Source organism: Capricornis sumatraensis, chromosome 19 (genome assembly GCF_032405125.1).
Source record: "Capricornis sumatraensis isolate serow.1 chromosome 19, serow.2, whole genome shotgun sequence".
Lineage (NCBI taxonomy): Eukaryota > Metazoa > Chordata > Mammalia > Artiodactyla > Bovidae > Capricornis > Capricornis sumatraensis.
Genome location: NC_091087.1, coordinates 62,633,317 through 62,645,666, shown reverse-complemented (window position 1 = coordinate 62,645,666; position 12,350 = coordinate 62,633,317). Strand labels below are relative to the sequence as shown.

Here is a 12,350-nt window from a genome sequence, read left to right as displayed (position 1 = left end):
ACTGTACTGGTGTTTTTCTTTTTGGCTTACTTCACTCTGTATAATAGGCTCCAGTTTCATCCACCTCATTAGAACTGATTCAAATGTATTCTTTTTAATGGCTGAGTAATACTCCATTGTGTATATGTACCACAGCTTTCTTATCCATTCATCTGCTGATGGACATCTAGGGTGCTTCCATGTCCTGGCTATTAGAAACAGTTGCACGCAGATTCTTTACTGTCTGAGCCGCCAGGGAAGCCCTACAACATACACAACTCCTTTTTCATTTATGCGTTATTTCGATATTAATTATCCCCCCTCTGCATTCACTGAGCTCCTGTTTTCATTTAGCCAACGTTTTAGATTTATTGTTTCATCACTAGAAGGAGCTTCAGCAGTCATCTGCTCCTGACTCCTGACCAGTTTGTCCAGCTCTGCTTACACCATGCCCCTGATTCAGGAGCACTCTGCATCTGCTTACTCACTGCCGTACAGGTGAGCTCAGTGTGGTCGAGACTGCCTGGGAGGATAGAGGCGGAATACTGACAGAGGGTCCAGCATGGATGAGATAAAATTAACCCGTGTCTCTTGCACAGCATTCACAGAGCACTCGCCATGGTCAGGGCATTACTTCCAGGGCTTAGGGTGGGCAAACAGTGAGTGGGACACAGTCCCCACCCCCAAGACACATAATTTAATGATTATTCCTTGTGGGGTAATGAGCCTACTGCATGAATGTCTGTCCAAAAAATATATATATATATATATACATGAGTTTAGAGACAAATGTTTTGAGCCTTTAAAGGAAGGAACTATGATTGCCAATTGGAAGGAATTTGAAAAGACTTCATGAAGAAGGGTTAATTCACGTTAGGCCTAACAAGATGGTAGGAACAGTCTTGTTAAGGGGACCCTGCTAGACAAGCCTATTTCATCTAGCCAAGGGAAGGCGGATGTGGCCGGTGCCAAGCTCAATAGAAAAGAGGTGCTCCAGAAATACAAAGTAAAATGTCATAGTTGTTGTTCAGATATGGCAAGCCAGGATGAGTCACTTCCCCTTCCCCACACACAGTGTCACCCAGCACATATTTAGGGATGGCATCGGGGTGGGTAAAAAGCAGCACTGTGTACCTTTTGGAATCATTCTTTGGCCTACCCTTTAATATTACTCATCTTACTTTGGCCCCCAGATTCTCTCTTCGTCCCCTTGCTCAGCCCCTGTGTTTGGGATTAGGAATCACATGGGGCAGCTGAATAATTTGGGGTCTGTAAGGCAACCATTGAGTCACTGTCTTCCACGGTGCTTGAGTAAGCCAGGGGCCATGTCGTTTATGTTGGTGATCTTGCTCATCTGCCTTGGGCTTCAGCCCCCAGCAGACCTCCATCTCCTCATCAGTGGACAGACAGAGGTGTCTCTGTCCCAGAAGAAGGCCCTGGATCACCGTCTGTGGTTCTGTGCCCGTCCCCATTGTCATGAGCAGGAAGGGATAAGAAGTGAACAAGCTGAATAGCCCTCTTCCTGGTGATATTTAATTGAATCTGGGCACTAAGCAGGCTTGGCTGAGGAGCTTTCTTCGCATCGCGAGCCGCTCAGCTCTGCCAGATTGCTTCTGTAATGATCTTTCCACTGAGGTAGCACAGAACTTTTTCAGAGAATGCGTCCTTGGGTGAGGATCAAGAAACCTGGGAACCGATTTCAATCATGTCACAAACTTTAGAAAGTAATAGTTGCTTGGTTGTGTCTGACGGTTTGTGATCCCGTGGACTATAGCCTGCCAGTTTCCTCTGTCCATGGAATTCTCCAGACAAGAATATTAGAGTGGGTAGCCATTCCCTTCTCCATGGGGTCTTCCTGGCCCAGGGATCAAACCCAGGTCTCCTGCATTGCAGGCAAATCCTTTACCACCTGAGCCCAAGTCACTTAATTTCTGTCAATTACATTTTCTTCATTTATAAATTAGGAAGAATGCCCACCTTGCCAGTCGCCATGAATTTTTCCATGAGACTGTAAAACCACATAATAGCTGAGAATGCCCTTTGAAAGGTTAAATATGTGCTGAATATTACTGTTACTGGAGTCTTACTGTTAACACACCTAAGTGCGGATAATACCACCCATGCAGGTAACAAATGAAAGGCACAGTGTGGAAACTTGCTAAGCTGTCTTTCTGTTTACACAGGAGTGTAAATTGTAACTAAGGTGTGAGGTTCTTGTTGTTGTTGTTATTGGCAGGGAAAGTTGAAGATGAAATGGGAGGGAAATGGGTGTGAAGAGCAGGGGCGTAGGAAGCAAAGAAGGATCTACAAGGCTTAGTGAGCAGCGTGGTCTGTGGTGTTGGTGAGGGACGTCAATCGTGTAAAGCAGAGTGTCTGCAGTGTAGACCAAAGGAGTAGAGATTCTGTTTGTGGTTCCCTGTTGCTCTCTGACCAAGCCTTCTCACTGCTGATTTTTAGGTTGTGGCATAGAAGCGGCACTTGCTTCCTAGGTGTGGTTGCCTCTGCCACCAAGGACTGGGTCTTACTTGGATGGGGGTCAGGGGCGATGCTACCAGAGAAGCAGAAAAGCCCAGAAAAGCAGGAGCGAGGACTTTTGTAGGGAGTGGGGGTGCTTTGCTGGGTCTTTGTTTTGGCACGAGGGCCCTCTGTTGCAGCACACGGGTTCTCTAGTTGCAGCACAGCACGTGGGATCTTAGTCCCCAGGCCAGGGATCGAACCTGTGTCCCCTGCATCGGAAGGCGGATTCTTAACTGCTGGACCACGAGGGAAGGCCCGGAGCGAGGGCTTTTAATGCCACCGTCCCACCCCTTCTCCCTTACTCGCCCTCAGCAGGGTCCGGAGCTGTGCTTTGCTGGGAACGCTCCGAGAATGCTTTAGCAGAAACCGAGACTGGGCTCTGCCTCGTGGCCCAGAGCAGAACAGCAGCAGAGAAGAAAGTCATTCCTGAGACCACAGGCCGGAGGCTCCGTGGAACTTCTCAGGGTCTAGCCCCTGGCTTCCAGGGTTCCGCAGCAGTGGCAGGCAGAGACCCATCTTCCTGATCTAGGTGACTTCCCAAGACCAGATTTAACGTGCTTCTCAGGGGCCCTTTCTTTCTTCATTCTGCTTTCTGCTGACCTCTAGTTTTCCTCAAGGAGGCAAATAAACTATTTTTCAACTCCATCCACTTCTCCCGGTCACCCCCCTTCCCTGATGGATTGTCCAGGTTCCAGCTGCCTGCAGCAGCCTCCAGCTGAGGTGCACCCTGCCCCATGTGTCCCTTTGACCATCCTGATGAAAGAGGACCCAGCTCAGAGGTGGCAGCCTCCCTTTATTTGCATGGAACGTTTTCCTGAGGCATTTCAGGAAAGTGCAGTCCTCATCCCTGAAAGCTTTTCTGCAGTGCCGAAGCCTGGGTCACCAGGCGTTCCCTCTGCATGATGGCTGCACTCCCAGACCATCCAAAATGCAGCAGTACACAGAGAGAGACAGTCTGCTGAGGTGGTTTTGGTTTGCCATAGCCTGATAAGGAGATTTCATTCCCTTCTTGCTGGCCAAGTTATATAGAGTCATTACATAAGTACTGCTGTGGCACTGGGCGCAGTCTCATTAAAAAAAGGAAAAAAAAAAAAGCCGTATAAAGAACAACTGAGTTGTGGTGGAGACTATTCATTTTATTCCAGTTGACTCTGATCCATGTAATAGAGCATTAGCCTGAGCACGAATGCCAACGTTTCTCTGGCTTCCTGATGAAATGTCTTTGGAATATATATTTAGTGCAGCTCATGCCTATGTGGGGCATGAGAGAGAGTCAGATTTTCCCGCCTGGGGAGGAAGTCACTCGCTGTGCTGAGCAGATTGTTGCTTGATCCTCCTCCTCCCCTTGGAGCCACTCGGCCAGCTGGGATGGGACGACCACGCGGCGGCTCTGAACCACTCACACGCACGGACGGATGCCCTGACGGACTTGGGCCTGGACGAGTGTGCCGCCGTCACAGTTCAGCCTTCCCTCTAGGATGGGAGAGAGGCCTGGCCAGGAGAGAATCTGTCCCAGGTTAGTGTTGATTTTCAAAGAGGTATAGTGGGCAGGCTCTTTTTTAGTACAAGGGCAACCCAAGACGAGCGGGTCACGGTGAAGAGGTCTGACAGAATGTGGTCCACTGGAGAAGGGAATGGCAAACCACTTCAGTATTCTTGCCTTGAGAACCCCATGAACAGTATGAAAAGGCAAAATGATAGGATACTGAAAGAGGAACTCCCCAGGTCAGTAGGTGCCCAATATTACTACTGGAGATCAGTGGAGAAATAACTCCAGAAAGAATGAAGAGATGGAGCCAAAGCAAAAACAATACCCAGCTGTGGATGTGACTGGTGATAGAAGCAAGGTCCAATGCTGTAAAGAGCAATATTGCATAGGAACCTGGAATGTCAGGTCCATGAATCAAGGCAAATTGGAAGTGGTCAAACAGGAGATGGCAAGAGTGAACATCGACATTCTAGGAATCAGCGAACTAAAATGGACTGGAATGGGTGAATTTAACTCAGAGGACCATTATATCTATTACTGCGGGCAGGAATCCCTCAGAAGAAATGGAGTAGCCATCATGGTCAACAAAAGAGTCCAAAATGCAGTACTTGGATGCAATCTCAAAAACGACAGAATGATCTCTGTTCGTTTCCAAGGCAAACCATTCAATATCACAGTAATCCAAGACTATGCCCCAACCAGTAACACTGAAGAAGCTGAAGTTGAATGGTTTTATGAAGACCTACAAGACCTTTTAGAACTAACACCCCAAAAAGATGTCCTTTTCATTATAGGGGACTGGAATGCAAAAGTAGGAAGTCAAGAAACACCTGGAGTAACAGGCAAATTTGGCCTTAGAATGCGGAATGAAGCAGGGCAAAAACTAATAGAGTTTTGCCAAGGAAATGCACTGGTCATAGCAAACACCCTCTTCCAACAACACAAGAGAAGACTCTACACATGGACATCACCAGATGGTCAACACCGAAATCAGACTGATTATATTCTTTGCAGCCAAAGATGGAGAAGCTCTATACAGTCAACAAAAACAAGACCAGGAGCTGACTGTGGCTCAGATCATGAACTCCTTATTACCAAATTCAGACTCAAATTGAAGAAAGTAGGGAAAACTGCTAGACCATTCAGGTATGACCTAAATCAAATCCCTTATGATTATACAGTGGAAGTGAGAAATAGATTTAAGGGCCTAGATCTGATAGATAGAGTGCCTGATGAACTATGGAATGAGGTTCATGACATTGTAAAGGAGACAGGGATCAAGACCATCCCCGTGAAAAAGAAATGCAAAAAAGCAAAATGGCTGTCTGGGGAGGCCTTACAAATAGCTGTGAAAAGAAGAGAGGCTAAAAGCAAAGGAGAAAAGGAAAGATATAAGCATCTGAATGCAGAGTTCCAAAGAATAGCAAAAAGAGATAAGAAAGCCTTCTTCAGCGATCAGTGCAAAGAAATAGAGGAAAAGAACAGAATGGGAAAGACTAGAGATCTCTTCAAGAAAATTAGAGATACCAAGGGAACATTTCATGCAAAGATGGGCTTGATAAAGGACAGAAATGGTATGGACCTAACAGAAGCAGAAGATATTAAGAGGTGGCAAGAATACACAGAAGAACTGTACAAAAAAGATCTTCATGACCCAGATAATCACGATGGTGTGATCACTCATCTAGAGCCAGACATCTTGGAATGTGAAGTCAAGTGGGCCTTAGAAAGCATCACTACGAACAAAGCTAGTGGAGGTGATGGAATTCCAGTGGAGCTATTTCAAATCCTGAAAGATGATGCTGTGAAAGTGCTGCACTCAATATGCCAGCAAATTTGGAAAACTCAGCAGTGGCCACAGGACTGGAAAAGGTCAGTTTTCATTCCAATTCCAAAGAAAGGCAATGCCAAAGAATGCTCAAACTACTGCACAGTTGCACTCATCTCATACGCTAGTAAAGTAATGCTCAAAATTCTCCAAGCCAGGCTTCAGCAATACATGAACCCTGAACTTCTTGATGTTCAAGCTGGTTTTAGAAAAGGCAGAGGAACCAGAGATCAAATTGCCAACATCCACTGGATCATGGAGAAAGCAAGAGAGTTCCAGAAAAACATCGATTTCTGCTTTAGTGACTATGCCAAAGCCTTTGACTGTGTGGATCACAATGAACTGTGGAAAATCCTCAAAGAGATGGGAATACGAGAACACCTGACCTGCCTCTTGAGAAATCTGTATGCAGGTCAGGAAGCAACAGCTAGAACTGGACATGGAACAACAGACTGGTTTCAAATAGGAAAAGGAGTACATCAAGGCTGTATATTGTCACCCTGCTTATTTAACTTCTATGCAGAGTACATCATGAGAAACGCTGGACCGGAAGAAACACAAGCTGGAATCAAGATTGCTGGGAGAAATATCAATAACCTCAGATATGCAGATGACACCACCCTTATGGCAGAAAGTGAAGAGGAACTAAAAAGCCTCCTGATGAAAGGGAACAAGGAGAGTGAAAAAGTTGGCTTAAAGCTCAACATTCAGAAAACGAAGATCATGGCATCGGTCCCATCACTTCATGGGAAATAGATGGGGAAACAGTGGAAACAGTGTCAGACTTTAATTTTGGGGGCTCCAAAATCACTGCAGATGGTGACTGCAGCCATGAAATTAAAAGATGCTTACTCCCTGGAAGAAAAGTTATGACCAACCTAGATAGCATATTCAAAAGCAGAGCCATTACTTTGCCGACTAAGGTCCATCTAGTCAAGGCTGTGGTTTTTCCTGTGGTCATGTATGGATGTGAGAGTTGGACTGTGAAGAAGGCTGAGCGCCGAAGAACTGATGCTTTTGAACTGTGGTGTTGGAGAAGACTCTTGAGAGTCCCTTGGACTGCAAGGAGATCCAACCAGTCCATTCTGAAGGAGATCAGCCCTGGGATTTCTTTGGAAGGAATGATGCTAAAGCTGAAACTCCAGTACTTTGGCCACCTCATGCCAAGAGTTGACTCATTGGAAAAGACTTTGATGCTGGGAGGCATTGAGGGTAGGAGGAGAAGGGGACGACAGAGGATGAGATGGCTGGGTGGCATCACCTACTCGATGGATGTGAGTCTGAGTGAACTCCGGGAGTTGCTGATGGACAGGGAGGCCTGGTGTGCTGCGATTCATGGCGTTGCAAAGAGTCGGACATGACTGAGCAACTGAACTAAACTGATTCTTGGTTGATGGCCTGTGAATTACCCCTACTGAATACCACTCACCATAACAAACAAGAGCCGTTCTAGGACCTCCCTGGTGATCCAGTGGTTAGGAATCCACCTGCTGATGCAGGGGACACGGGTTTGATCACAACTAGAGAAAGCCCGTGTGCAGCAACAAAGAACCAACACAGCCCCAAATAAATTTTTTTTAATTTAATTAATTAATTAATTTTACTTTACAGTATTGTATTGGTTTTGCCATACATTGACTTGAATCCACCATGAGTGTAAAAAGAGCTATTCTAAAGAGTTTTCTGATACAGCAGCCTAATACTCGAAAGCAGTGAGGAGCAACAATATCCGATACATTTGTACCCCCTCCTGTGTGTGACATGCTTTAAGAATTGAGTCACCTGTGTTTAATTATCCAGGGCCCCAAACCCTCTAATACCTGACGTCTGAGAGCACTATGAATTCTTTTACTTTAAATATTTTTCATCACAAAAAGTCAACCTCATGGGACATTTAGAAATTATGAGAAAAGCTCTCAACCTCAACATCATAAAACGCTGATATAATTTGCTCTTATTTCCTTCTAGTCTGTTTTCATCTTTGTTCTTGTTCATGTAATCAGAATGCTCTATGTTGTTAAGTCCCTTTCCCCTGCACAGGTCGCCAGATGGCCCCAGTTGAATTTTATCTGGTCACATGCCATGTTTAAAGGAAAGAAACTAAGGTTACTCAGTCTCTGTTTATATGAAGAGTATTATATCATAGCATGTATATCCCTCTTGTTCAAAATCAGTGTCGCTTGGTCCATAATCAAAGTACCAAAAAGGCAGTTAGGGGAGCACTCGGGTAAGCACGCAGCTCCCCTCTCTGGTTATGAAAATAGTGGAGCAAGGCAGCTGGAGAAAACCATCGAGAATCTGGAGTTTGCTGTCGCTGGCATGGATGCCCCAGCTGTGCCTGTTGGTCAAGATCTCTTCATCATCTCAGGATGCCAGATCCCAAGCTGAGCTCCCTCAGGTGGCGGGGAGAGGACGGGACTCAGCTCCATCATATGGAAATGCTTGGCCTCTGCTCCTGTCATTTAGGAGCTGCAGGTGAAACTGAAGCTAAGAAAGAAGCACAGTCGATGCCTCTCTTACTGTGACCCTGCCAAGAGGGGGGTGTGTGTGTGAGTGCGCGCATGCGCCTGCACATGTCTGTCCCCAGGCATGCCTGAGACAGCTGAGAGAGAGGGCACAGATCCATCACCAGGGACCTGTCATCAACTTCTGTCCTGGTGTAGTTCAGGCATAGGTGTTCATCTGCACGGATGCATCTTTTAAAGGGTGAAGCCAATGTCTGTCCCCAGACTAAGAAGACCTGCTTTCCTTTTTCTTGAGAACAGGAGTGGGTGTAGGAACTCATTCAAGGAGGATGTGCTCCTCCTGCCCTCACCCCTCCAGCCTCCCTGTCCTGCAGAAGGTTCTGGACCCTTTGTGCTCATGGAGATCTGAGGGGGTTTCTGCAGGGGCTGCATCAGCTGCTGCTACCTCTGCAGGAAGAGTTGAGACCCCTGAGCGATGGGGGTGTTGGTCATCAGAACCTGCAGTGTAAGATGGCCTCCTAGCCCTCTTCACACCAGAGGGGAAGAAGGAAGCAGTTAGAGACATCCTCGCATGGAGCAGCTCATCGTCACAATGGCCAATACAAGTTCCAGAGCGCCTGGGCCTCCCTGCCAAGCTATGGTCTCCATGCAGCATGCAGCTATATTCTTTCTTTTCTCATCCTTGTTTTTCTTACAAGTAAGCAGAGCTCCCTGAAGTGCACTCACTTTCCAAACATGTACTCAGGATGTGAGCGATCACTTGTCTGTAATGGATCCTTATGTCCAAGCTATTTTCCTTGTGTATCACGCTATTTAATTTAGGACTCCTAATGCATGATTCACGTGTGTTTAAACAGTCATTGCCTAATCGGACTGTTTCACCTTTGGGACGCGAGTGAGTATTCAAAACAGACGTACAGAAGACGCCATCAGCATGTGCAGAGTAATCCCGCAACTCCGGCCTTGTACAAGGATTGAGCATCCTGAAACTCAAATGATGCCCATCCAGAGCTGTGATTTCCACTGAGCTGCAGTGTCTTCTCAGTTTGCAGAACCATTTGTTTAATTCAGTATTTACTGAACATCCACTGGACAAGGCCCCACGAGTTGTAGAAAGGGGATGGATGTGGGCCCTTCTAAAGGGAGCTTACAGTTTGGAATATGTTTATGAATAGTTTCAGCACTGGGTAGAAGGTGAGAAGGAGGACCTTAAGACTGATATAGAAGAAAGAGGGAAAGGCCATTGTGAAGGGGCCTCACGTGGACCATGAGTGTGTGGATGGGCCTGAGGGGAAGAAGGCAGGGAGTAAGGAGCTTGCAGCTACCGGGAGCAAGCAAGTTACACAGAGTTTGTCAGGAGCCCTATGGGGGCTGTGCGGGGCCTGAGTCACCCACACAAGCATGAGGAGGTGAGCTCACTCTGGGGCCGGCGGCGCCCCATCTGTGAGCCTCCTGGAGTTCTTGCCCTGCAGGCTTTGCTCCCAGCGCTGCAGCCCTGCAGCTGCTTGCTGCTGCTCTGGGCCTGTAAGGCTGTGAAGCTAGAGAAGTGTCCCCAAATTCTAGATACTTATTTACAAAAATGTGATTTGAACCTAATGATCTGTGGGCAGATGGCAATAGGAAGGAAACTAAGGTCGCTGACTCTGAACATTTCAGTCATTTTCATTTCATCTCATTTGTAGCCCGTCCAGAGCCTTTAGAGGATATGCATGTGACTCATCACAGAGTCCGAACCCTTCAAATGGGTCATGCCTGAAGAATGGATGAGGACTCTCGCTCTAAGGGATGTTAGTGAAGGGACAGTGTCGGGCCTGTCCTTTGCTGAGAATTCTTAGAACTGCTTGCACATAAATAGAACCTGAAGAAACGGAAACTTGGCTTGAAGATGTCTTATAGGGAGAAAGTATTGGTATATGTGTGCATTTATGCATACTTCAAAAAAAAATGACACCCTCTTTCTGGAAATTGCTTTAGAAGTTAGGCTTATAATTGCTACATGATTCAACTACCAAACCCTCAAGGAGTATTTGACATTTCGTAGAAATTTTAATGGACTGAAGTGAATATGTCAAAAATTCAAACATTTTAAATTCTTTCACTTATTCATACTTGACTTTAGAAGGAAGAAGAGCTTCCAGTAGACTTCTTTTTTTCCCTTGACTTAAAAATAATGGTGGGGGTCAGAGACTCACCTCCAGGAGGACTCAGGACTTCTACCATGATGTCCTAACAGATTTCCCAGGTGGCAGCCAGGTGCTAAAGTACCACACATTCTCAGTCCCTTTTTAGCCTGTCAACCAATTTTTGGTTATTTTAGAAAATGCCATATGGCACGGTGATTATGTATTTGGGTTCTATAGTTAAACTGCCTGATTGCAGCTACCAGCTCAGTTACTGACTGTGTACTAATCATCACATTACCAACTTTCCCTGTGCCTTAGCTCTTCCGTCTGTTCAATGGGCTTGATAATAATGCCTGTCTCTTACGGTTGCCATGACGATGAAGCAGTGCTTGTGAAATCTTAATGCGGGGCCTGACACATAACGCCCGGTCCGAGCTGGCTTTCTTTGTGCTTCCCTCCCCGCCTCTCTTACGTATCCACCCTCAGGAGGATAAAAACGAGATGGCGGCTCTTTGAAGAGCATCAGCCTGGCTGCTTTTTCGCTTTTGCTAACAGCTGGGGTCGAGGGCTTTGAAATGTGGTTCGGGTTTGAGTTGTCTCTTAATTTTCAACTATCCCAGCTGCCTCTGCCTCATCGACAGGAGAATTTAATTTATCAAGAACTTCAACTTTCCCAGGACGACTCTCTCTGTCTGGCACAACGTGCCACTGAGCTTTCTCCCTGGATCTGAGGTCCGTGCTGGCCCTGCCTTTCTGAATCGCTCTGTAACTGATTCAGCTCACCAGTTCCCTTGACTCCGTCTCCATCATCCTTCATCATTTGTTTATTCTTCGTCCTCTTTTTCATGCCTTCTTCGTTCCTTGAAACCTCCTTAAAACCAGAGATCATAAAAACCATCGTTTTAAAATCAGAGTTTTAAATTTCGAATGGATTTTCTTTTGTAAATTGCTTCTGAGCATGCAACACCTAAACTCTATGGGAAAGCAGTTCTGACTGTCATATTTTGCCCAACTTGAAGTTGTCAGCATGAAATCGAGATGACAGCTTTTAAATATGTGGAGCTTGGAACACGGTATAAATGGAAATTTTTGTAGCCATGCGTGGCTTTTTGTAATCTACCAGTAGTATATTTCCAAGCTAATATTCTTCACACATATGCTCAGATCCAAGATAAATATCTAGCAGCCATCCCTGTGGAAGGCTTGCTAAAAATGAATCATTCAAGACATTTATGCCAGGAAATTTAGATTTTAAAGGATATCATACAATAAAACAGAAGTCACTTAAGTACCAGTGTTCATTAAATTCTTCTCAAGTGATACATTTAAAAGCAGTCACTTCTATAGATAGTTTTTGTTTTCTTTTGGACTTGTTCACCCCAAATTGACAAGATGCTTAGAAATCTAAAAACTTGTCCTCTTTAGCACATGGTGAACCAGGAGAAGTAGTTTAACTACCATTTGAAATGGTGTCATTCAGTATTTGAAAGACCGAAATTTCCTATGAGACTTCCAAAGTATCTACTTTAATTAGCTTTAGTGCATAAATTAATCAAGTCACCATCCAGAGTACCTCTGTCTTTAAAAACAAGCTGGGAGAGAGTTTGAGGCACAGAGAGGAGGCTTTGTGACCACCCTGTGGGCACGAAGGGGAGTGAGGAGAACAGGATGAACCCAAGAGCCCCGTCAGCCCCTCCGCCCCTGCCTCATGGAGCAGGACTCTCCCTTTAAAAACCCTCTTCCCTCTGCTGCCCCAGCCCCCAGACCTTCCTTCGGAGCCCAGGACAACCCAGCCTCTCCTCCATTTCCCCTTCCCGCCAGCTCCCACATGTACCTTTCACGTTTTCTTTTGCATCTTACATTAATACATTAGTGACATCGGAGAGGCTGTGGGCTAGGACAAAGAAGAACGAACAGGGGCTCTGAGCCTGCAGTTCCTCATCTGAAAG

General features: G+C 45.9%; 1 protein-coding gene and 1 non-coding gene across 4 annotated transcripts in view; both read left to right on the top strand.

Annotated features, from left to right (window-relative positions):
• The window catches only part of FRMD5 (FERM domain containing 5), a 322,722-nt gene that overhangs the window by 245,142 nt on the left and 65,230 nt on the right, over positions 1-12,350 (top strand). The gene's annotated exons all lie outside the window — the stretch shown is intronic.
• On the top strand, positions 2,463-2,547 carry LOC138095617 (Z6 small nucleolar RNA). The gene has a single exon (XR_011146368.1). It is a non-coding gene; the product is annotated as a Z6 small nucleolar RNA (small nucleolar RNA).